The sequence below is a fragment of the Nomascus leucogenys genome, chromosome 22a (assembly GCF_006542625.1).
Source record: "Nomascus leucogenys isolate Asia chromosome 22a, Asia_NLE_v1, whole genome shotgun sequence".
NCBI lineage: Eukaryota > Metazoa > Chordata > Mammalia > Primates > Hylobatidae > Nomascus > Nomascus leucogenys.
In genome coordinates, this window is record NC_044402.1 from 74,930,914 (window position 1) to 74,957,462 (window position 26,549).

General features: G+C 41.2%; 1 protein-coding gene across 3 annotated transcripts in view; it reads right to left on the reverse strand.

The window, feature by feature from the left end:
- Positions 1-26,549, reverse strand: part of WIPF1 (WAS/WASL interacting protein family member 1) — a 124,335-nt gene that overhangs the window by 48,172 nt on the left and 49,614 nt on the right. The gene's annotated exons all lie outside the window — the stretch shown is intronic.

Genomic DNA, 26,549 nt, shown 5'->3' on the forward strand with positions numbered 1-26,549 from the left:
CTCCATGAGGGCAGAGTTTGTCTTGGTCACTGCTGCTGCCCCAACAACTTAGAACAGTATCTGGCATAATGCAGATGCTGGAAAATATTCGTAAGTGAATTTTACAAACTTCCAGCTCTAAGTTTAGTTTTAACTTTCACTTAATCTGGGGTTGTGATTATGCTGCTCCATGTCTGGCTCTAGGCAAGAATGTGCCAGGATAAAGTGGAAATGTGTTAGATTTGCTCCTCCAAAAAGACCTGGGGAGGCTCTTGCTTCTCCCAACAGGTGGACACAAGACAGCCATTTAAAAAGACAATATGGGGGCCCTGCCAACAGATTTAACAACTCTTTCTCAAGCAGGGCTGTTTGCCAGTGTCAGGGAGAGAATGAGTTAGAAAATAGTGGGATGACTGACTTGGAAAGAGGCAAGGGAACCAAACTAGGGTGAGAAAACAGAGGCCCAGGACTATTTAGAAAGGACAGTCCCATAACGGCTTCACGTACTCATATCCAAGAAATCTGTATTCTATGCCTCCTGTGTGCCTGATGCCAGTACCCTAGATGCTGAGGATACAGCGTGGAAGTTCACCTCTCCATGCTGAGTTTAGCAGTTTTGTGCTCAGCAAAAACCAAGAAACAAAAAGCAAACAAATACAAATGCTGAGGTTGGAACATCACTTGCCTTATTTCTTTGAAGAGAAAATGATTTCACATGTGGAAAGACCATTCATGTTTTTTTCTTTTTTTTTCTAAGCACTCTCTTGTCTTAGGTAATTTAATTAAAATGCAAACATTTCCCAGTTACCAACATCCAATACAAGTGGCCCCCAGGGGAAAACCCATGTGAATGATAGAAAGAGGCTTCTTGCAACCCAAGGGACAAACTGGTGGAAAGCCCCATTTTCACATCCTGCCAGGTACATACTTGTGCACACACACTGAGAGAAGCCACTGGCATGAAGATAGCTGTGTGTTCCCTTTGGTTGCTAATCATTAGGTATAAAGGCCAGGATGGGCCTTTACAATTACTTCTGGGCTGGTGAAAGTAACCATATTGTTCCTTATTCAGACTTCTCTGTAGCTAAATGGCTACTCGGTGTCACCTGCTGGAGGACAGAACTATATGGACACTAAAGGCCCCTCCCTTGGTTTCTCAGGAAACAAGGGTAAACAGCTCTGCACCTCTGGGCCTGACACCACCCATCTGAACACTGTGGGAAGGGCACAGTGACCTAAGACTCCCCTAGGGGCCCTCTGACTGCATATAAGCCAGGCCTGGCTAGTGCAGCTGCCTGGGAGAGGCAGACCCAACTACTCTGCAGGTGGACAGGAAATAGTGGGCATTTGTGAGTGCCATAAGAATGGGGGGCCTTCCTGGGATTCAGATGATCTGCAATGTACCACACTGTCTCACTCAGTAAAGAACTGTCCCACATGACCTTCAAAGGTCCTGTTACATATTGATGTGGTTGAAAAAACTATTTCTAGTTATCTGAGCCTAGACCTTAACTCCAATTTATATATAAACTCAAAATAGTTATTGCACTGTTGTATTCATTCCCTGTATTTTCCGGTAATGGAAATGTCATACAAATGAAATATTTTGTTTTGTTCAGATATTTACCAAGAGTTGGTTGCCCCTTTGGAAAATCATGAGCCCAAGGACAATGTCAATGGTGTTACTGAAGTCTTTAACTCAAGAGAGCCTGCAATGGCAGCTGTCACACCCACCGTGATCCTACGCATACACGCAAACACCTGACCATGTACTTTTGTTTTCTGATGAGTTGTACCTGACCACTTACAAACTGAAGTTATTTTATAATAAATTACTTTCCTTTTATTTCTCTTTTAAATTAAGACTACATTGATTTGGAGGGAAATTGTGTGTGAAGTCAGATTATTTGTGAAGGTTCACTGAAGATTGTGAAGAGGGCATTAGAAAATACTGTTATTACAAGTGAGCACGGGGTCAGTTGGGGCTGGGAGCCACTGCTTCTGGTGGTCCTGGGATGTCTACATGTGCCTGAGCTCTGTTTAAAGTCATGAAAGGCCAATCAGATGATTCTGCTCATCCAGCCTGGGCAGTGGAGACCACCACAGCTACTCACCTCTGATCTTGTGAAGGGGCTTCACATTTTGTTACCAAACATATCACAGAGGCATGGGTGATTCTTTCTCCTGTTTTCAGCAGATCCTGCTTTTCTCAGTGGCTTGGCCAGAACAGAATTTGTTCTACTGGAATGACCCCAGATTCCCTCCAAGAACTTCCCTCCTCTCATTCAGCTTTTCTGGATTCTTCAAATGACTGACCGGGGAAACAGATTATTGGAAAAACACTTTCAGGTTGTTTCGATGGGGTCAATACCCTATCAGGCCACAGGAAAGACAAAGGAAAATGCTTCCTGCTAGAGCATGTGCACATATGTTGTTCCTTTAACTCCAAATATGTATGCAGGGGTGGTGGTAGGATCAGAAAATGTGAGATCAGAAAGTGACCCGTTCCCCACCATTTTGTGTGGGTTTTATTTTCTTTCTGCTCCGTGTTGACTCATTTCCCCACAACACGGAAGCTGCTTAATCCAAAGACTTGGACCATTTCATTCTATTTCAGATCCATTCCAACAAAATGATCAGTTGGTGGCTTATGTAAAAAGCAGCTCCATGACTACATTTTAAATATTGACTAGTTTGGGAATACAAACCACAAAAATTTGGGGTATAAAAACCACATGTGGTTTATGTTTTGTAGGACACCCTCAGGAAGATAAATGGACAAAGTAGAAAAAAAATATAAATGGTCTCTCCCTGCCTCACCCCCACCATCATTAAATAAAAACAAAAAACACACAAAAATAAAATGAAACAATGATTAAACAAAACTCAAGCTGGGTGTTACTCTTGGCTTTGGATGGCAGTTGTGTCTTGGCAAGACAAATAAGTAGTGGTCTGGGAACTGTGGCTAAGGTCAATGTGTCAGAATAGCCCGACATAACCTCCGCCTTGGTCAACAGCCCACCCAGCTCCTGACCACGGCACCTCTGTCACCAGCACTTCCTCCTTCCAGATGAGCTTCTCCAACCTCTAGGTCCCTGCAGTCACTGACCTTTTCCCCCTAGATCTGGCCCCACACTCAACCTCCCGGCCCTCTTCTCCAGCCAAAAGAAAAACGCACAAAACTGTAGATGACTTTCTAGAAATAGAAGTGTTTTATAATCTTTGTGTGTCTCTAATGCCACTGTTAACTAGCGAGCAGCTGTGCTAGGGCTCCATGCACAGCAGCCATTCAACAAATACTCAGTATCTTCATGTTCCAAGGTTGCTTTAGGGGATAGATACTACAAAGATTAAACAGACAACATTGTCCACCCTCATGGAGCTTACACTCCTATCTGCGTTGATGATGTGTGGAAGGAAATTTACCCTCTGTTTCGGGCTGTGCAGGTGTTCATTTAGGCCCAGCTCATATTATATTATGAAGAGCAGCCTCACCAAGATCACTGTCAGAGCAGCGCTAATCCAGACAAACTAGGATGCAAATGGGCATGGCTCCAAAGTCCTTTGGGGGTTAGTCATTTCAATCCAAGGACCATTTCCATAAAACAAAAACAAACAAACAAAAAAACTTGATGGTATATTGCTAGGCCAGCCCACAAAAGTATATTTAGTTCATAATGTCACTAAACTAAAACTTCAGTTCTGAGTCCTCAAAGGAAAGGACTTAAAGGTGGTATCAGGAGGAGGAGGAGGAGGAAGGGTCGTCCCTCTCTGGGGCTCCCCAGCCTCAGCTTCTGCCTCTGCCCCCACCTTCAGGCCACTTCCAAACTTTCCCTTGGTCTCATGCAGGACACTAAGGGGCTCCTGTCCCCCAAATATTTCTTACCCTAAATTGTAATTCCCTTTCCTGGGATAAGATGATCTCACTGAGGCATCAGGAGGAAATCAAGCTGTCTTTTATTTTAAAAGAGAGGAGAGGTGTTAACCCATGTTAACCCATATGATGCTGAATTTTTTTGAGATCAGAGAAGACATTTAGTTGGAGGAAGACACCACATAGTAGAGTCACACACTGTCTAGGGTTAACTTTGTTAAGTTTCTCCCACTTTTCATAGTTTGATTCCTTCACTTAAATAACTTTATTTTTTTTGAGACAGATTCCTACTCTATCACCCAGGCCAGAGTGCAGTGGCATGATCAACTCGCTGCAGCTTCAAACTCCTAGGCTTAAGCAATCCTCCCACCTCCTGAGCAGCTGGGACTACAGGTGCATGCTGCCTCGCTTGTCTAATTTTTACAAATTTTTTATTTTTGTAGAGACGTAGTTTTGCTATGTTGCCTAGGCTACTTTCAAACTCTTGGCCTCAAGCAATCATCCTGCCTTGGCCTCCCAAAGTGCTAGGATTATAGGTGTGCGCCACCATACCCCACCTATTTTTAAAAATCACCCATTGATATCCAGAGAAAACCAGTTATCATTTTAAAATTTCTTTCCAGTGTTTTTCTTTTTCTGTTTGTATTTAAAATGGGATCATACTTTGGATGTGTACGTGTGTCTGTACATACCCTTCTTTTTCACATTTCCCCATATTATTCTCTTAACACAATTTTAATAGTTGCATATCTTATTTTCTAAATGTTCTATTATCTATGTAAATATTTTTTATTGTGAGACATTTAAATTGCATCCAATTTCATTATTACAAATCCTATTATAATTAATGTACTTGCATCTAAATGTTTTGTAATCATTTTATATTATTTCCTTAGGATAAATTTTTAGAGTACAATCACTAGAAGACATGAACAGTTTTTTTTTAAGGAATCTTGATACATACAATTAAATTATTTTCTCAAAGTTTTAGCTTGCATACTCCCATCAGTACTCATTTCTTCTTTTTAACATGTGCTATTATGACATTTCAAAATCTTTGCCAATTTGATACATTTATTTATTGTCTTCATTATTAGTATATCTTACTCCAGTGGTTTGTTATCTGGATTTAAAAAAAAAAATCACAGGGATTTAGTCCTCTCCTTATTTCCTCCTATCTGAACCTAAAGGTTACCTAAAAGCTCCATGATTTTTCATAAACAAAATAAAATATTCTAACCATTCGTAGACTGACTGGGTGGTAGGCAGTGACCATTTCTATGTGTTTATAAAACAAATGTTCATAAACCACGGACTACCTTTATTTTATTAGCTGTGGCTAATTTTGTGCAGTCTATGAGAATTTTTACCACTCTAAGAAATGTTTCTATCCGGTGCTGGGAGGAGAGGGTAGGACCTCTAGGCACATCTTACCATAGCTCTTCCTGCCTCAAAGGCAAAAGCAGGAATGCCTTGGTTTATGTTACGCACATGCAGACATCTGTAAACTTCTAAAGTCTAAGGTACAGAAAACAGCAGTTGTGACCCTGAGTCACCTTATTTTAGTGTTCACAAGACCAAAGTTCCCAGAAATCAAGGTGTAATTTAGGCTGACCTAACGAATACTCAAGCTTCTCTCATTTCTACCATCTTCATTAGCCATTATGCAAATATTTTAGAAAAGGTAGAATCTAGTTTAGATTTTTTTTATGATTGCAAACTTGATGATAAAAATCTCTTTTGAGCACAGGTCATTCAAAGCAACTCTAGCAATCTACTTGGTGGGCTGTAATTTCCAGCTGTCCTGGGCTAGAAGGACAACTGATCTCCTTTCCACCTGGCTCTTCCCAAGTGAAGACCTGTGACAGGATGTTCCTCACTTTGCACAGTTCTTCATCCTGCACTTAGGAGATATTTGATATTTCTAAATTAGACAGGCAGATGCTTTGAGGTGAAGTGCCTGGTACATACTAAACACTCAACAACATTAGCTATTATTATGATTATTAAGTGAGCAGAACTTCTCCCCAGTTCGTGCTACTTGGTAAAAGAGGAAACAAGGGTAGGTTGGGCAGGGAGGGCAAGATTGACAAGTAAGAAGGCAAACGTGGGAACACAGCTGGTAAAGTGGCTCCTTTTGTTTACAGAGGGATAATTCAATGCAATGTAAGAATGAAGACTTTTATAATGCTGAGTTATGAGTTATTTTTTAAAATTTTATATTAAACGAAAAAGAATAAATAATTTACTCTATTTGATATTTGAAAAAAGTAGGTGCTAATCATTTGAGTCTCCATTTATGTCATTTATCTAAAACTCATTTTCAAATACACTTAGCCCTATTTTAAAAAGCTGCATTGATCCATTCAATTTGTGCTGGTCATTCTCATTCACTAATACCTCTGTATTTTTGTGTAATTCCAAATATCCCTAGACTCAATGAACACAAATTCAGAAAGAAAATGCCCTACAAATTTCCTAAAAACACAGTTGCTCCTAAAAGTTAAGAAACGGGGATTAATAAGTTGGTTTTATGTTCATTGACTTGTTTTCATTTCACCTGGAGAGAGCCATTGCTAATTAGTAGTTAAGTTAAAATTCCAAGAGCAGAATGCGGAGCCATTTGTCTCCAAATCCTCCACTGCAGAGAACAGGACTCCTCTTCATTTCACTAAGAAAATGTTCAAAGGCTTTTCGGATAGTCTCACCCAACTAGGGAATGGAAGACTGCTTATTTTCAAGGCTGCTTTATTCTAGTGGTTGAGGAGTAAACAAAGAGAACAGTAAACGTCTGGGAATGTTTTCAGAGGTGACACATAACAAACAGGGAGAAAATAGGCCTTGGGGCAAGATCTGATTTAACTACGCAAGTGAGAAAAAAAAACATGCCACAATTCCTATCATTATTCCCAAGTTCTGCCACCACAAGCTGATGGCACTCTGACGTGAAAGGTACTAGTGCCAAGAGTCAAATAAAGCTTTGGCAAAATTGAACACCACACAGAAAACAGAGTATCCAATTGTCATTGGCAGGGCATTCATGGAAAACAAGTATGAAGATCAATGTGAAATCTTATTTTCCAAAGTACAAAGGCTTCTGTATACAGAACTTCCTACTATCCAAGCTATACTCTTAACCTGCTGCAAAACACCTTGTGGAGGCACATCTTATTCTTCACTAGCACTGCTCACTGCAATGCTTTCCAACCTCTGTTTGCACCAATGTTGAGATCAAGTTTTCTCCTATGTTTCCTCTGCTCCAATATCTCGAGAATATAGATGACAGTTTCTCAGAAGTTCTAAGATGCACAAAGATGAGAATATCTCAAAAATATTTATAGCATAAGTAACATGGAGAAGTTCAAGCAATGGAGAAGAATAGCGACATATATTCATTCTACTCTGGATTCTGTGACATGTATATAATCAGTCTTAAAAGCGCAGCTTTAAAAAAGTTTTAAAGTTATGACTTTATTCTAAAATGCTGCCAAACCATAATAAAGACAGTGTACAATATATTACTTAAGGGAAGAAACTGATACCTGTTATCGCTTTGCTAGAATTTGGGCTTAAAAAAAAATAAAGTTGATAAAAGGATGGGTCAATTCAGTGGTGATTTGCCTCAAGGATAACTCCTCCCACTTCCTACACAAAATAAGCAATTACGTTTAAAAAAATATAGTCAGAATTTTATGGAATCACATCAGTTTTTAATGTATGAATCAGAGAACATAACAATCACTATAAATGTAGCATGGTTATGTATTTTAAGTCTCTAGTCCTATTTTCCTTAGTGTAGGCATAAAAGTTCTTAAAGGCTTAGAATTTACTCTTAAAATACTATAAAATATTACTATTTTCATGACAAAAGCAATTTATGAATTTATGGAAAAGGGAATATTTATAAAATTAGTAAAAGCACTGTTTATGTTTGTATAGCAACATTTAAAAGTATTCAAAGGTCATTGCTAAAAATATTTAAAGCAAAATAAAAGGGAAGTTAAAAACAGCTTCACTTAAACTTGTAGTTTCTAAAATTTATCAGGACCCAAGAGCCTGGAAGTATCAAAGATTAAGTGGAAATCCATATTCAAAAGAGTTCTGTGGAATTCTTATAAAGAGAAGAGCAGGCAAAGGTTATTGGAGGACATTATTTTAGCTGAAATTCTGAGTATCATTCAAACAGGGGAGCCATTGCTTGGTATTAACAAAGTGCTGTTTTCTATTGCTGAGCTCAGATGACAGCCCACCCCCTATTTGCCAAAATTAGTGGATGAGAAATCATTTCATGAACTCATCCAAAAACATGAAATGCACTAATAAAGCTTTACTGCCATCCCTCAGTCATCACTTTGCTTGGCTAGGCTGGTGGCCAGCAGGAATATCTCCCTCTACAAAACTGTTTCAAAGTAATGACTTGGAGGAAGTGGTGTGCTGATACCATGAAAAAAAATTCCCTCAAACACAAAGATAGTTCAAAAAGCATCTGTATATGGCTCAGAAGAAACAAACAGCTCAGCTCATTTCAACTCAAAAGAAACCCAAGAGACCAGTTTACCTTGGCCATGGTTACACACATGCAGGCAAACTGAAGGTTGGCATTTATCCAAGGATTTTGATCCGTGCCAAAAGGGATGATGAGTTATCCATCCTGAGGTCAAGATGGAATAAAGAAAATACACTGAAAGAGAATCATGTGTCTGTAAGAGGATTTCACACCTTCCTCTTCACGAGACAGGGAGGCCTCGACCCCTGCTGGAATGGCAAGTCTGGCATCCCTTCCTGAAGCCACTACTAGATCAGAAGCTCACTCTGAGCCTCCAACACATGGTTTCTCCCCTGCTGAGGCCTTTCCACAGTCTTCCTTCCACAGTGTGGTCCTTAAGGAGCTAAGGAGGGAAGAGGATACCTTCCTTGATAAAGCACTTGTTTGTCAAGCTTGGGCTGAAATACATCTCGAATCTTTAAGATGACCAACATTGAATTTTCCATTTTTGAGTGTTTAAAAATATTCTTCAAATTAAGGTAATACATAAGCAATAAAGACCATGTTTTACTGGGTTTTGAAAATTATTTAGAGTTTTCTGTAAAAGCAGTTACTTTTCCGAGAGAACAGGTGGCAACTGCTACCAAAATTTCAAAAAGATCCTTATTTTTATTTTCAAATAACTTTTATTTGACAAGAACTTTGTCAGTAATGGTCTTTAAATTCTTTTCAATCCTGGCTTTGTATTGCTATTTTGAGGTGTTTCTTGCTGACTGGGTTAAGGAAGCCCAAAGAGCCCTCTGGTTTTGGTCATCAAGGAAATTTGTCTCACAACTGATGATTTATTTGATTTTTCTTTTCATTTTTTTTTTAAGAGGAAGACAGGAAACAGTGATAAACCTTTAATATCTGAAACTTGTGTCATTGACCTTCAACTAGATAGTGAGGTTTTCAGTTCAGAACATTTAGGGCCCATGTTACATGTGGGGATAATTAAAATATTTTAAGTGATGCTTTCTCTTCTTCAAGTGTTGGCCATAATATTCAAGCTGGGTACAAGCAGCAGAGATTTTTGTCTGAGCTCAGTCCAAGCTCTGCAGTTTCTGCTGTTTGTCTTTCTAGGTGGCACCAGTCAGTCATCCTCTGCAGCTCATGAAACCCAGCATAACCTTTTGGGCTGCTCTGGAAAAACACATTGAGCAATAAGGGTTAGAATACTTTGTGTTCAATGTTTCCAGTGCTACTCTCTGGCCGGGAGAAATACCAAGTCATAGTCATCTGGAAAAGAGAGACAGCCCAGAAAGAATGATGACGTTACAAAGTCTGTAAGCACAGACCCCTCGTACACATTCATCTACCTGCTGTCTGCTTAATACTGAGCTATAGGCATCGGAGCAAATGGTAATTTCTATCAGTCATGACTCAAGAGCCGGTGTGGTCTTCAAGTAGCAATGGATTGACTTCCAGGGAGTGAAATGTCATTGTTCTGATCACCTTGTGGACACAGGGAGTGGTGAAAAGTTGAGTCCATGGCAGCATCAGAGAAAGAAGGAAGTGCGGTAGGTTGGAACGCGCACCCTGTGGTGGTGATGTTCCCCATTAGTATTTCCCAAAGGTCTCACCCAGCCATAGGAAATTATTAGGAGGCCCTCAGCATCTCTCTGTGTGGTTTAAATATCGTATTGTATTTTCTTGGCCAGTCCATGAATGGAAAGAAGTGAATAAAGATATCAGAAAGTAGACAAACTGCAATGTGACCTGATGCAGAGGTGGAAAGGGCGTGGTCTGGAAAGGCAGAGGTTCAGTAAAGGCCTTTGAGGTTTCCTTTCATTTCCACAGTTCTTAGTCCCACAATTTCCTTTGTGGATTTTAACAGTAACTAATAAGGCTTTGAAAAGGAATCAAATTGGTATGCTAGGTGGGAAATGACAAAGGTCATCTTGCCACTTCAGCAGGGTTACTTATTTTAACCTTTCTTTTATACTCTTCAAGTCCTCTTTCCAGAATAATTGAAAATCCCATAATTAAAAGACCTTCCTTTGTGCCCACATTCCTCTTCTGAGATCAACTAGAGCTGGGCTGACCCCAACCATGGTCAACTGGACCAGGCCAGCCAGGCCTCAGGCTGGAGAGCACACTGTGAGCTGGTCTGTCCTGAAAAGCTCGGCACAGACAAGGAAAAGGTAATGCATGAGGCAACTCAGGTCCCTCCTTGCCTCAGAAGTATGAACTGACGATCAAGGAGGGGCAGGCAGTTAGCACCAGGGAAACAAGAACAGGCAAAAATGGACAGCCGAGCCAGTCAATCAGTGGACTTAAGAGAGAAGGAGGGGAGATCTGCCATCTCCTGGGACTGAGGGTGCACTGTGGCTTTTCAGGTACCTGAACCACATCCTACTCCCAATAATTCTAATAATATTAATACTAACAATAATAACAACAGTAACGATGAACATGTATTGAGCTCTTATTATGTGCTAAGGAGTGTTCTAGGTGCTTTTATAAGTATTATCAACTCATTCAATTCTCACAACCCTGTAAGATGCATCTGGGTGCTGCTGATGCTGATGAACAGACAAGTTAAGTTACCTGACCAAGGCCACAGAGCTTATAAGTGGCAGAGACATAATTTGAGCTCAAGTGGTCTGGCTTCATGCTTCTACTCAGTCTGTGCCTCCCTGTGGGGCTAGTCCTGAGTCTCCTGTCTCCTTTATTGCCCATCTTTACAATAAAGCCCCTCCTATTAAAGAGGCCCTACAGAGGGTCTTTTACTCTTCTATTGTCTCACAATTAGCATTTTCCTTGGCTCCACTCATTATGAATCTTATTAACTGACACATACACCCACCATACACACACACACGCACACACACAGAGTTTTTGAGAAAGGGTCTCACTATGTGTGACACACAGGCTGGCAGGCAGTGGTGGAATCACTGCAACCTCAACCTCCTGGACTCAAGTGATCCTCCTACCTCAGCCTCCTAAGTAGCTGGGACCACAGACGCATGCCACCATGCCCACTTGTTTCCTTTTTTTAGATACGGGGTCACACTGTGTTGCCCAGGCTGGTCTCAAACTCTTGGGCTCAAGCAATCCTTCCACCTCAGCCTCCAAAGCGTGAATGTAGTTTTGAATCCAGTTTTCGTTATCCTTTTATGCCACTAAATATTCTTTGAAAGCATGACTTTTAATGACTGCGTTATATTCATTTATTTATTTAACACTTACTTAATAACTTATTTATTTAACACTTAACATTAAGTGATCACTTGAGTCCAGGAGGTCAAGGTTGCAGTGATTGTACCACTGCACGCCAGCCTATGTGTCACAGTGAGACCCTTTCTCAAAAATAGTCATCTAGCTATCTCTTACTTTGCTTTTATAATTGTGCTAATGTCAATATCTTTACATACAAATCCTTGTGCAAAGGTAGGATTATGCTATAGAATAAATTATAGAAACAGAAGTATTGGATCAAAGAGTTTGAACAATTTAAGTTCACTTGATACACAGTGCAAATGGCCTTCGGGGCAGGCCTAGACCCCCTTTGGCTACATAAAAGCTCCAGGGTCTGGGCATGGTGGCTCACACCTGTAATCCCAGCACTTTGGGAGGCCAAGGTGGGAGGATCACTTGAGCTCAGGAGTTTGAGACCAGCCTGACAGTACAGTAAGACCCTGTCTCTACAATAAATTAAAAAATCAGCCAGGTGTAGTGGTGTCTGCCTATAGTCCCAGTTACTTGGGAAGCTGAGGCAGGAGGACCACTTGAGCCCAGGAGGTCGAGGTTGCAAGAAGCCATGACTGTGCCACTGCACTCCAGCCTGGGCCACAGGGCAAGACTCTGTCTCAAGAAAAAAAAAAAAAGAAAGCTCCATTCACCATACCCTTGACAACACTGAATGCTGCAGGTTTAGAAAACCCTTATCTTAATTTGATTTCTTGAATGGGTCAGAATAATGCATACATTTAAACTCTATGCTTCTTAATAAAATGTCAAAGGGCCATTTGCATATTTATTAAGAGCAAAACAAGCCTATGACCTACAGTCTCCAACGTTGAGACCACTGAAGGCTTAAAATGCTTTAGAATTTCAGAAATGGAAATCAGAGATCACTGAGTAAACAGCTTCAGTGAATATATAAGGTAACCAAAACTCAGAGAAGTTGAATGGCCTGGGTAATATACTTGACTTGCAACTAGAATCTAGGTGTCTTGCCCTGTGATTCATTTCTTTAGATCAGGTTCCTTCATTAACCTAATGGAAGCAACAAGCCATTGTTACCAGGGTGAAAGTATAAGGAAAAAACTGCACAAGAATATATTTGAAAAAGAAACTACAGTTGTTCTAAACTCTATTTTATCTTCATAGTACCAAGTTAGAAAAAGTTATTTTATAGGCAAAAGTAAAAATTCGCACCTAGTTACTACTTTATTTTCAAGATCCCTGCTAAAATCTACAAATAATTTTTTTCCTAGGACCATTAAAATATTCAGCACATACCCATTATCCTCTCATCCAGCCAAAATTTACTAGGTCTACACTATGGCCAGACCCTGTGCTAGGTGCTGTAGTAAAAGGGGGAAGAGTACCAAGGTAAGAAACGAGGGATTCATTTTAGGGACATGTGAGCAAATCATCACAGTGAGTGTGACTGGGCAGTAATGGGGTGCACATGATGCCGTGGGGGTGCCGGAGCAATGAACATGGAAGGCTTCACAGAGGAGGGGGCACGTGAGCTGCATTTCAAGCCTGTGCTTGAAAGCAGGGGAAGAAGTGGATTAAGATAAAATAAGAAGAATGTGGGGGGGCAGGGCCCACTGGAGAAGGCTGCTGTCACATGTGGCTAAACACAGCAGCCTGGGAAAATGAGTGCTGGCGGGAGATGAGGCTGGAAAGGTGGTCTAGGATCAGGCAGTGTTCAGGAGTTTGGACTTCGCCTGGAGGTGTTAGGACCCATGTAAGCTGTTTAAGCAGCGATGCCATGGTCAAAGTGGTGCATTACCAAGCTTGTTCTAATGGCAGTACGGGGAAGGACTGGAGACTCTGAAGGCAGGAGCTTTATCCGTGTTGGTACAGACAACCAGGTGGCAGGCTTAAATTAGAGAGAGGCAGAATAAATATGAAAGAGGAGATGAGTTTGAGTAATATATATTAGAAAGAAATAATAAGACATAGAGACTAATTAGATGTATGGGTGTCATTAATAAGATAGGCAAGAAAGGAGGAAGGCCAGGTTTTGGACGAAAGGGATTTGTACACATTGAGCTTGAGATCGAGTGAGGTATCAGAAAGTGAATGAAATATCCAGAAAGCGAATGAAAATACAACTCTGGAGATCAGGAGAGGTATAAGCAGAGTCATAGATCTGAATAATTAGTATACAGCTACAACTCTCCTACCAATCTCTCCCTCCCCTCCACCCCCATCACCCACACACTTGGATGCTTCCTCTTGTCTGTATATAGGTAGAACAGCACTGTTCACTAAGAATACAATGCAAGCCCCATGCATATTTTGCAATTTTCTAATAGCCACATCAAAAAAGTGATGTGGAAAACAGGTGACATTAATTTTAAGAATATATTTTATTTAACCTAATGTATTTACAATATCATTTCAATATTAATATAAAAATTACTAATGAGATATTTTATATTGTCCTTTCATACTAAGTGTTTAAAATCCATTGTGAATTTTCCACCCATGACCCAGGCCATCTCAATTTGGACTAGCCACATTTCAAATGGCCCCTGCTTTGGACTGTGCAGGACTACACAGTAGCCTACCAGGGTGATTAGGCACCAACATGAACTTTTTTAGCCCTTGAAATTTGTGGAATTAAATTAAATGGAATTTAATTTTACTGATGAGAGAACAATGAGGAAGCCTGCTGGGCCCTCCAAATCACTGCCCACCCCACCCTCCCTTCTCATGCTCTGGGAGGGAGTGCAAAGGGGCAGTGTGACATGCTGTTGGAAGTTTGGGAGACATGAAGCATAGAAAATCATTTCCTCTAAATGTTGCCTTTTAGGTTATTAAATACCCTGACAGCAACGTGACTGAATTTAGAGCCATGAATTTGTTATCTCTTAATGTGGATCTACATCTGGTCTCCTGATAAATTTCCTAAGGCTGTTGTTCCTAAACTTTCAAATATTTGCAAACTAACTTCATAATTGTCATGCCTGCATACCACCAAAACCATATGATTTGTTTAATATTTTTATTTAACTCAACTAACCTAAAAAAATCTAAAGACATATTTAGTGTCATCCTAAGTAACTATATCCATGAAGTCATGAATTTCATATGTTGTTGTACATTTTTTCTACTACACATTAAAACAAATACATATTTAAATAAAGAACGTTTATCCGTGTCTCCTAAAATCACCTCCAAACCACCTGTGATATGATTATCAAACTTTAAAAACACTGTTCTTGGGGAAGAGAAAGGAAAGTAACACTATAGGATCCCCTCTCTATGCTGACAGTGCTCAGTGGGGCACGCCTATCCTAACTCACCGAATCCCCACTCTCCTAGGAGCAGGCTGATGGTCACTGCTACCCACTGGTTGTCTTTCAGGCTTGCATTTATTCTGGCTGATTAGCACTTGTGTCTGCCCTGCGGTCAGAAATTTTATATGGCAACCTGTATTAACTATAAGGAAATTCTTAACAATTTTTATTTTTGTTTTTAATTTTTGTGGGTACACGGTCTTTGTTTTGATTTTCCAGAGGTTACAGAGCTGGCAAGTCTGGGATTTGAGCTTTTACCTATAAACATGACAAGGCAGAGGCAACTACAACACCTAACCATAATGCCCTCCTAAGAGGTGTTCTATTTATTGTTGTTAACAAAATGATTTTCAATTATGAATTATCTTAAAGCCCAAAGACTTTAAGAAAAAAGAGTTGGTAAATTTCAATGATGGGGATGTGTAGTACCAAAATGGTTTAAAACAAATGTGTTATATATTAACATAAGTGCTTCTTAGTGTATTAAATAACAAGATCCAGTGGCTAGTCTAATAATTACTATAATTTCAAATGGTAATACATATAAACAATATTTAAAGATATCTGAAATTGTAGTGTGTATTAGTCTATTGTTGTGTAACAAATTAGCCCAGAACTAAGTAGCTGAAACCAACAAACATTTACTTTATCACAGTTTCTGTGGGTCAGAGATTTGGGCACAGCTTGGCTGGGTACCTCTGGCTCAAGGTCTATCACAAGACTGCACGCAGGTGTCAGCTGGGGCTGTGTTCCCATCTGAAAGTTTGGGGGAGAACCTGCTTCCAAGTTCACTCACATGTTGTTGGCAGGATTCATTTCCTGACTGGCTGCTGGTTACAGGTCTCCCTCAGTTCTCTGCACATGCATCTCTCTATAAGGCAGCTCTTAACACGGTAGCTGGCTTCCCTGAGAGTGAGCAAGAGAGTGAGAGAAAGCTCCTAAGAAAGAAGCCACCGTCTTTTTATACCCAAATCTCAGAAGTGATATCCCATCCTCTCTGCCACATTTCATTCACCAAAAGTGAATTATTAAATCCAGTGCATATTCAGGAGGAGGGACTTATGCCAAGGCATGAATTTCAGCAGGTGGGGATCATTGGGGACCATCTTATAAGCTGCCTGCCACAAATGAAATAAAATATCTATGAGCTCTATTGGTGATGGTGTCACAGTGCTGTTAATGCCACTGCAGTTCGTTGGCTACATTTATAATCAAAGAAATGCAAAATTTCAGCTAGAGGTTAGTGAAAAAGAGGTACAATTTTTCCCATCTAGTTCATAGACTTCGGGTGAAAAAACTCCTGTGTTAAAGGATGCAGTCTATCTTGCACCATCTGAAAAATCAGTCTGGTGCTTTGTGGATGGGCACAGGGATTCCTCACATACCCCTGGAATCCACCATCTGTGGGCATTTACTGTGTTTGTGAAAGATTCTTAAAAAAAAAACATGTGGTACTGCTAGTGCAGCTCAGAAATACATCAACTTTGAAAACTTCCCTCACAGCTGCAAAAGGCAAGTGTTTGGCACTAATAAATCAGAATTAGTGGAGCTCAGCTAATAATGAACCTTTCATCTCCTCTGGGCAGGTGGTCACCAACTGAACTACAGGAGCAAACAAGCCATGGTTAGATGTAATAACCACATTTCTAATGACAGGTAGGACTAGAGCAGAAAGTGAGTGGAGGAGAAGCCTTCCTGCAAAATTCAAATCTTCTTAAACTTGGGGCCCTCTAAAAACATTAATCAAAATTGTCTTTCTAGGGGCTGAGCTGACCTTTGCTTACTACCTTTCCAGTCATAACCACTGCAGGTGTTTTTCTTCTCGCTAGTGAAAAACAGCCTGGGATGCTATCGACAGGCCCCTATCAGAGAACCAGTGAACTAGGGACACAATTATAGGTTTCAATTTTCCCCTCCTAGACGCCAATTCAAATTTGTCATCACCTGTTCACAGAAATGCCTTCCGTGTTTCATCTTACTTGGGTGGAAATGGGGTGATATTCAAAATATTTAACAACCAATGAGGCACAGGCACTAACCAGTTAGGACAACATAAGATGCTGGAGCAGGGTCCAGGGGCACCCTGTGCTGTGCTGGCATTCATCCTTTAGTTGTTGAATTATGGGAGAAGTCTTAGGGGTTCTGGGGGTGTGCTCAGGGGGCTGAGGGTGATGACAATTCGCCAACTGGTTTTTAGGCATCTCATTATTTTAACACCCAGGATGTCTGCACCAGTGCACACAAGATTGAATATTCACTGTGGAGGGGGGTTGGGGCTGCTGCTCCCAAGGGCCCCCATGGAAGGCTACTGGTGTGGAAGCTGACCCCATCACCCTACAGTGTTCTGACAACTGGCACTATGGGGACAGAGCCCTGTCCATTTTTCTGAGCCCTGAGCTCAGGCCAGAGCCTTAAGGTCCTGGACCACTTCCAAGGCTTGCAGAACCCCTCACTCAGGTCTCCAGGGGGCGGCTGGCTGGCAGTCTCCCAGTTACCAGGCGCTTTCTGGGAGCAGCCAGGGACAGCTGCTGCCAGCTGGCATCAATGGGCTTCTGTGCAACTGAGGGTTGAGTGGAAGTTTCCTTGTGGGTTTGATGGAGGGCATGTTCTCAGTCCACAGGTGTCATACCACCCGAGTAGCCTCACCACTGTACAGGATACAGGCCTAAGAAAAGACTTGGCTCATGAATCCCCCCACTTCAAGGATTGGTTTAGCAACTTCCTGAGCTTTCTGAATGAGGTCTCAGGTTTTAGGCTTATCACAAAGGAGATCATTCTGCATGACCTCTTGGTCTGCATTATTTCACTGAAATGCCCGGGTTTGTTTTACTTTACTCCATGCTTCTGGAAAGCAGGCTAGGGGGGCTCTGGGCGCACACAGACCTGGGTCTGAATTCCAGCTCTGTGGAATGCATCACCACTTCACTTCACCTTTCTGGGGCAATTTCCACCTCTGTCAATGGGGCTCATGGGAGTGCCTGCCTCATAGGCTGGTGGAGGGTCTAATGAGATAATTTAAAGACAAATTTGATAACTGTTTTCTTGTAAGTTGAGGGAAAGATTAATTCAAAACTTTTAGTCTCAGTTTGGGCTAGGAAATGCCACTGTTATTCCAGGGTACTAACACAGGTATTTTAAAAATAAGATGCGAAAGCTGACTAAAAAGTAAAGACAAAAAAGTGACTTCAGAAGTCAAATGTAACTCAATAGTCTTACATGCTTAGATCCAACCCAGAAGAACTCAGGGTTCTCCCTCCTGAATGAAGATAATATGAAGTTGCACATTTCGATCCATAGTTGGCTGAACCCACAGATGCAGGGCTTGTGAATATGGAGGGCCAGCGGTATCTCCTTTTCTACAGGAAGATGGCATAGTTTAATTCATTAACATTTGTAAAACTACATAATATCTGTTTCAATGACAAAAAGCAATTTCAATTATATTTAAAATGACATTTACATAAACATAAAAATTATAACCATCTCACAATACTCTCAACTACCTTGACATAAAAGCAGAGGAAAGCTTGATTTGTTAAGGTATTGCTTTTGCCCATTTTGTTTAAAAAAACTTCTTTTTCTTAAAATAAGAATTATGGAATCATTAAGTTTTAAGCAATAAGAAACAAAGTTCGAAACAAGAATCCTGATTCTTTACTTCTGTTTACCCAAAAGAACATTCTCTCTCTGATTTCAGTCCCAGAAATCAACCACTGAACACATCACTAGGCAGAGTCACATTCCATGTTTTTAATGGAAGTTTTGGAAGCTACAGGTGAATTCAGGAGTGATATTAAACCAAGACCATTAAGAAAGATGACTTTTTTCTAGGATTCTAACTCCTATATTCAGACACATATATCCAACTGCCCACTTGACATCTCCACGTGGCTGTCTGTCTCATAGACATTTCAAACTCACTATATCCCAAACAAAAGTCCTAGTATCTCCCCTCCACCCCAAATTGCTGTACTCACAGCCCTCCCCATCTCAGTCTGATGGCATTTCTATTCTTACTACACTTAGGCCACTCCCTATTTTCCTTAACTCCTCTCTTCTGCTTATTATTTTTCAATCCAACTGCCAATCTTGCTGGTTCTACCTTCAAAATAACCAGACTCTAATTACTCTTCACCATCTTTACTGCTAACCCTTGTCCATGGCACCAGCATGTCTCACTGGAGTATTTCAATAGCCTCCTAACTGGTCCCTCTCTTCCACTCTTGTGCTCCCACAGTTTATTCTCAATACAGTAGCCAAAGGGAGCTGCTAAATTTAAAGTCAGATCATTGTCTCTTTTTGGATCAAAATCCTCCCCTCACTCCCAGACTCTGGGGGGAAAGCCAGAGTCCTACCATGACCAACATGGCCCTCCAGGATCTCACCTCCAAATTACTGGCTCCATGTTACTCCTTGAATACGCCAGGCATGTTCCGCTTCTGTGTCCTCAGGCTTTCCCCATGTGTCTGCATGGTGAATTATCTCACCATTTTCTCCATGACAGCTGCCCTTACCAGCTCACCTACACCCATCCTCCAGCACTGTGCCCTGCTCCTCCTTACCCCACTAGACTTCTTTCTTTCTCCACAGCATATATCCCTTCTAAATTCCTAATATACATCACCTAATATTTTTCAGGTTTATTGTTTTTTGTCCACATCCCTTAACTTGAACATAAGATCCACATGGAAGATACTTAATAAATAAATCTGAATTAACAGAAAATGCCAAACAAGAAAAACAAAGAGAAAAAACTTTGAAAACAACTAGTGTCCAAAAAAAGGCCTTATGATTTTCTTTTCTTTTTTTCTTCCTTCCTTCTTTCTTTCTTTCTTTTTTTTCTCTTTCTTTCTTCCTTTCCCTTTCTTTCTTCCTTTCTCTCTTTCTTTTTTCTTTCTTTCTTCCTTTCCCTTTCTTTCTTCCTTTCTCTTTTTCCCTCCCTTCCATCCTTCCTTCCTCCCTTCCATCCTTCCTTCCTTCCTTCCCTCCCTCACTCCTTCCCTCCCTCTCTCTTTCTCTCTCTCTCTCTTTCTTTTTTTTTTTTTTTTTTTTTTGAGACAGTCTTGCTCTGTTACCCAGGCTGGAGTGCAGTGGTGTGATCATGGCTCACTGCAGCCTTGACCTTGACCTGCTGGGCTCAAGTGATCCCCCTGCCTCAGCCTCCTGAGTAGCTGGAACCACAGGTGAATGCCACCAAACCTGGCTAATTTTTAATTTTTTGTAGAGATGGGGGTCTTCCTACATTGCCCAGGCTGGTCTTGAACTCCTGGCTCAAGCAATCCTCAAGGCCATCTTGGCCTCCTAGAGTCCTGGGATTACATGCATGAGACACCACACCTGGCCGGGCCTTGTGATTTCTAATAGCAGGACCCATGTATTATATCTCATTTTTTATTTTAATAACGTTTGTGGCATTTTGAAGAGGAGCAACAACAAAGTAGGCCTGACACTTAGGAGAGGCCGCTGTTTACCCTGAAAAGACCCCTAAGAGTGGCATTCTTGGGGAGGGGTAGAACACTACATCAAGCACAGACCATTATCATAGAGGTCCCCAAATCTCCCTTTTATCTGGGAGCCAGAGGGATCAGACTCAGAATGTCTGAGTAAAAATTCACAGGAGGCTGCTGGGCACCCCGGAATCTATATAAAAAAAGCCATTTCTTTCCAGTGACGATGTCCATTGTCCAGAATTACCTTTTTGAGCTAATGGTACCCAGGAAGTTCACTTAGCATTCAGAATGTGGTTCAGGGGTGTTGGAATCAGTGCTAAGGATGGCTAACCCTTCTGAGGACTGCTTAATCCATGCCGTGGTGAGCCCTGGTAATGCATCACCGCAGATACTTCACAAAAGATCTTCATCCATACTTACCAATCCACACTCATGTCCACAAGATTCAGGACCTATTTTCCAGGCCAATACTGGGCAACCATTGGAAATTTTTCCTCTCTGCTCCATGAGGACCAGTTCATTGCCCACAGCCTTTCTCCAGGTAGGATGGATTAGCTTTCTACCCACAAAACTCCAACCATATGGCCGTGCTGTCTTCCAGGAATTACGCACAGCTCACTTTGCTGGAGTTCTGGAAGTTCCTCAAATCTTCAATCTGGTACTCTACTCCCATTAGGCACAGATCTGGCCTCTGTAGATCCCAGAGGGGCACCTACTTTCAGATTCCCAAGTCCTTGGGCCCCTTCACCATTTCCCCCTTATGTCACCAGTGTGTAGCCAGGGGCCTTGTTCTACACCCTCTACCATCATTAATGAGCTACTTTGACCACAGACAAATCACCTAATCTCTCTGGGCCTTAGTTTCCAAATCTAAAAATAAAAGGATATAACTCTCTAAGGTCCCTTCTAGTTGTAAAAAATCCAAGATTATTTTTTACCTACCTCTTTAAGTTTTAAATGATGACAACAGCATCTTTCCTAAACTTTTCCTGAGGCCAGATGTTCCTGGCACTGAAGTAGAGGAAAAAAATAGTTTTTGAATAACCTAACATTTTTGCCTTTTAGAGAAAATTATCCTCTGTCCTTTTTAGTTCCCCTTCCCTTACAGCTACCTCCTTATGGACCCTTAAAGGAAGTCTTTAAAACATAGAGAGGCTGAGGCAGGAGAATCGCTTGAGCCCAGGGGTTCGAGACTGTAGTGTGCCATGACTGTACCTGTGAATAGCAACTGCACTCCAGTTGGAGTTGGGCAACATAGTGAGTCTCTCTCTATCAAAAAAAAGTAAACTATTTATCCTTCCTGATTCATCAGGATCTTATAAAAAACACTGTTATTTTCCAAATTATTTTTCTTACATAAAACCTCTTAAAACAGTTTTATTCTGATAACTATGCTCATCAGAGTTGACTTTCCTCTATTGTGCAGGGAAGGCTATTAAATGCTCTGGGGAAGAGGAATAAAAAGCTCAGAGACAGGGCCGGGGAAGGAAGCATGCTGTCCATGTAGATAAATTCTGCCCTGAGCTTTCACAAGGTGATGGGCATGAAATGGCAGAGGCGAAAGTAGGGAGTGGTGAGAAGGGGAAAATAAGAAGGAAGAAGAGAAAGTCTGAAAGCATACATTGTTTGCTTAGAAAAAAGTTTTAGGAGAGGTCTGGTGGCAGTTCAAGAATGTTCACTTAGTTAGATGACTTCTAAACTGGGACTTGCCTAAGCAGCCACACTGCAGGGAGGAGGCGGAGTTGGAACAGCAGTTCTCTTCCTTTAGCAGCCCCTCCATCTAGCCCTCCACATAGCAGGCTGGTGAGGTATTGAGCAGCCCCTCTATTGGCCCCGCACCCAATTTTCAGAAGTTAAGTTCATTCTACAGGTCTCTAAAGGCTTCAAGGAAGACCAAATCTATCCATTGTTGGCCTGGAAATCAAAGAAGACACTCCAAATCTTCACCATTCAATAAAGCAGTGACTTACTGAAAGAATTACAGTTTACTAGCAAACTCCCCAAATGAATCTCTATGTATAATACATGCATAACCTCCTAGTGTGAAGATAGCAGTATTCCAAATAATTGTAGGCTCCAAGATATCACTTAGTGACTTCTAATTTAGGAAACATATGCTCTAGAGAATTCCTCCCATTATACACACACACATACACACACGTATATTTGTGTGTGCAAACACATATCCTACTATAACAAATGACTCCATTTTTAAGCCACACTAGGTTACAAAACAATACAATGAGTTAACTTAAAATGTGTCATATTAAAATCTTTGAGATCCTGGATTCAGTTCCTTTGGCATGAACACAACTAGAAAGGAAGCCTAATTCATACCAGAAAATATCAAGACAAAGTCTGGTAAGTATCTAGCTAGTTAGACAGTCTCAAAGCAGTAGCTTCTCATTAGCATTGAGAAATAACAATCTGAGTGGTAATGTGAATACCTACTGTGGAACTGGTACTGGATGTTGTATAAGCTGGGAACAGATGCCTCTTAAATTCAGTTTGTTGCATTATGACAGGGTTCTACTTCAAGGACTCATCTTTTCCCAGTTTATTCTTTTCCAGGAAAAGCTTCCTATGCACTTTCATAAACAAATGCAACTCTTCTTGTCATTTTCTGGTTCCTTTTTTTGGGAGAAGGGGACACTTAGAGCTTTTTTTTTTCCCTTTAAACAGCACCAACCTTCTGACTGATGATGAAATAGAGGGAAATTGAAATGGCAGAGTAAAAAATCAATCAGGCACATAGGCAATCCCTTCCCTGGTAGTGTTACAGAGTATACATTAGTATTCATGCTATTTTAGTTAGGAGACAACATCTCCAGCAAAAGAATCACCACACAGCAATGTGTCAGGCTGTCTATCACATCTTTCCTACCACTTTCTTGCACAGAATCTGTAATCCAAACACCTACCATGGCCACCCCTCCAGAATAGCCCCATTGGTCTTGCTCCTTTTGCTGGGACAACAGCCCAAGTCCCCTCTGCATCTTTACTGCTCAGAAGCAAGACATGAACATTTTGTTTGAGGCATTCTTGAAGAAAAATGATAATGATCTTATAATATGAGGTATCTTCAAGTCTGTGTTTTAGGAGGAAGAGTGGTATAAGAAGACACAATTGCTGGATAATTCTCAGAAGCCAAACACAGAATTACCTATGATTCAGCAATTCCACTTCTGGGGACATACCAAAGGAACTGAATCCAGGATCTCAAAGAGATATGTGCAAACCCACGTTCATAGCAGCATTGTCACAACAGTGAAAAAGTAGAAGCAGCCCAAATGTCCACTGATGAATGAAGGGATAAAGAAAATGTGATATATACATACAAATATGTTTGGCCTTAAAAAGGAAGGAATGTTTGACACGTGCTAACAACATAGATGGACCTTAAGGACATTACGCTAAGTGAAATAAAGCAGAAATAGAAAGACAAATATTATATAATTTTACTTATATGAGGTACCTAGAGAAGTCAAATTCATAAAGACAGAAAGTAGAATGGTGGCTGCCAAGAGCTGGGGGAAAGGGAATGGGGATTTGTTGTTTAATGGGTGTAAGTTTCAGTTTTGCAAAATAAAGAGTTCTGGAGATTGGTTGCACAATGTGAATATACTTAATGCTACTGAACTGTATGCTTAATGGTTAAGATGGTAAATTTTGTTATGTGTCCTTTATCACAATTAAAACTCCCCCAAAACCTATAGTTCTTAGTATTTCCCAATATGATGGTGATAACAATAATACCTTACAAATGCACGGGAACTTCTTTCTGAGAAATCCAGAGAGCTGGGCCTCCAGATTAGTTCATGCCAACTCAAAATGATACCAAGGATGAGTTCAGTTGTAAAAGTTGCACTTATCAGGGTTTAACTTTCTTTTCCCCACTAGCATGAATGTTTGGGATATATCACCATTTTATCCCTCTGAAACCAGGGTCACCCAGACATCTGTGGATGTCGACCCGCAGTGCCACTCTGGTATTATCTGGGATTCAGGGAGGAGAGGCCTGCCTATGTTGAGGAAGAAGAGAGATTTGTGAAGTCAGCCTCATTCCTTTTCTATTTAGAGAGTTCAGGAATGTGTCCATACTGTTCCTCCCCACAAAATTCCCATTTTTTTCTCCAGATTAAAGGTGACTTCATCTCTTTCCACTTTGACCTTTAAACTCAACTCAGTATTCAACTTGGCAGTCATTCCTATCTAAAAATTACACACAAGATTAATACTCCAGGTGCTCGCTACCACCCAACAGGATCTGTTACCTTCTGCCATTCTGTGTCTCCACTCGTTCTTTCAGAACCTGGGGATCAGAGGTTTTATATAATGATGACACTTTATAAGCCATATTTTGCATCTCAAACACAAAGGAACACAGTGCAGTGAAAGTGGAAAGATGGGGAAGAGGCTGAGAAATAGGAAAGAATAAAGACCCCCAGAAGAAATACAAACAGCTTTTGGAAGGATGCATTTACAAAAATGACATCAGGCAGCTGGGTGCAGTGGCTGATGCCTGTAATCCCAGCACTGTGGGAGGCTGAGGTGGGCGGATCACCTGAGGTCAGGAGTTCAAGACCAGCCTGACCAAGACGGTGAAACCCCGTCTCTACTAAAAATACAATATTAGCCACGTGTGGTGATGCATGCCTGTAATCCCAGCTGTTTGGGAGGCTGAGGCAGGAGAATTGCTTGAACACAGAAGGCAGGGGTTGCAGTGAGCCGAGATGGTACCACTGCACTTCAACCTAGCCGACAAGAGCAAAACTCCGTCTCAAAAAAAAAAAAAGACATCAGGCCCATCTGGAAAGTATTCTAACAAAATAAAAAGATAAAAAGTCCCTTTCTACTATGAGCAGCAGATTTGCAGAATATAAAACTTCTGGAACAGCAAGGCTGTATAGCCAACTAACAAAGCAAAACAAAACTGAAAGAAGAGCTCCTTTGAGGGATGTCCAGCCACTGTTAAGTTGTAAGCCTCTTCCTGGGGCTCAACGGCAGTACCAGGTACAAGAGGCCTTCCTACTGCAGTTCCCAAGTGCGTGTCTCCTACAGGCATTTGTGCAAAGGGCTCCAACCAGCGGTAAATCCAATCTTCCCTCCATCCCTCCAAACCTGATGACAATGTGGGCTGGCTCTGTCAGAGCTAGCGCAGGGTTTCTGAAACTACTAGGGCTGATATGTCCAGCTTAGAATCTTCCCTTATTCTCTGTCAGCTTCGTCTCCATTTTCTTGTACAACTTGGTAGTAAAATATGAAAAAAATGTCGCAACTGGAGGACAGAATCAACCATGGTTTTTCTCTTTCATCACTGTTCTAGTTATTTGGCATTACTAGGATATAAACAAGTGAGTCTACGAGCCCCTCACCCCTTCGTTGTTTATCATACAGACACATTTTACAACACTTTGGGCTGGAATGAAGACATGAAACAGGAAGTTCCTGATCTTGCTCTCCTCTCCTCCTTATCCTCCCTGTCTCAGTTAACACAATAACACAGTCAAAGATGCCGTCTAGTGTGTTTCCCAAAAACACCCAGAAAGAGCTCAGCAGCCTCTCTGGCTAACCTGTCCTAGAGCTGCACAGCAGTACAATAATGTAGGAACTTCCTTCTCTTAACTTGGATTTGAGATGTTTCCTTTTTCCACACATAGGTCTGAAAGCAGCAGGCCACTGCGTAATTAAACTGTCCCTCATTGGCCTCAGGAAGAATAATCTTGGGCCCTTTCTATGTTTCTGGACTGCTGCTTCCCAACCCTCTAGCCATCTTTCTGGCTCTTTTGCAGACTCTTCTCTAGGAAGCACAAGGCCGAAGATGTAAAGCTCTGGCAGCCGTCACACCTCACGGCCTCTTCAGGGCCTGCTTGGCTTTGCTGTGGGCTGTGCCTGCTTCTTAAACTCTGGTGCCGGGAAAAGGATTTCCTCGTCTCATATTCAAGCTGTCCCTACTGCTGCTTCTCTACTCCTGTTTCGTGTTAGTAAAAGAAGGAAGGAAAGAAAACGGGGAAGGAGGACAGTAGAAAAAATAAAAAAAGGAAACTTAAGAATTTATAATGACATACTATTTTAACATGAAATACAAGCCAAAAGATGAGTTTTATGAGATGAAAACACCACCAAACAACAAACTTTTCCACATAACCTCGCAAGCACGTTTTTATGCACAGTATTTCTGTATTTTCTAACACCCTTTGAATGCCCCATAGATGTCTGCAAACACAGGCTGATCT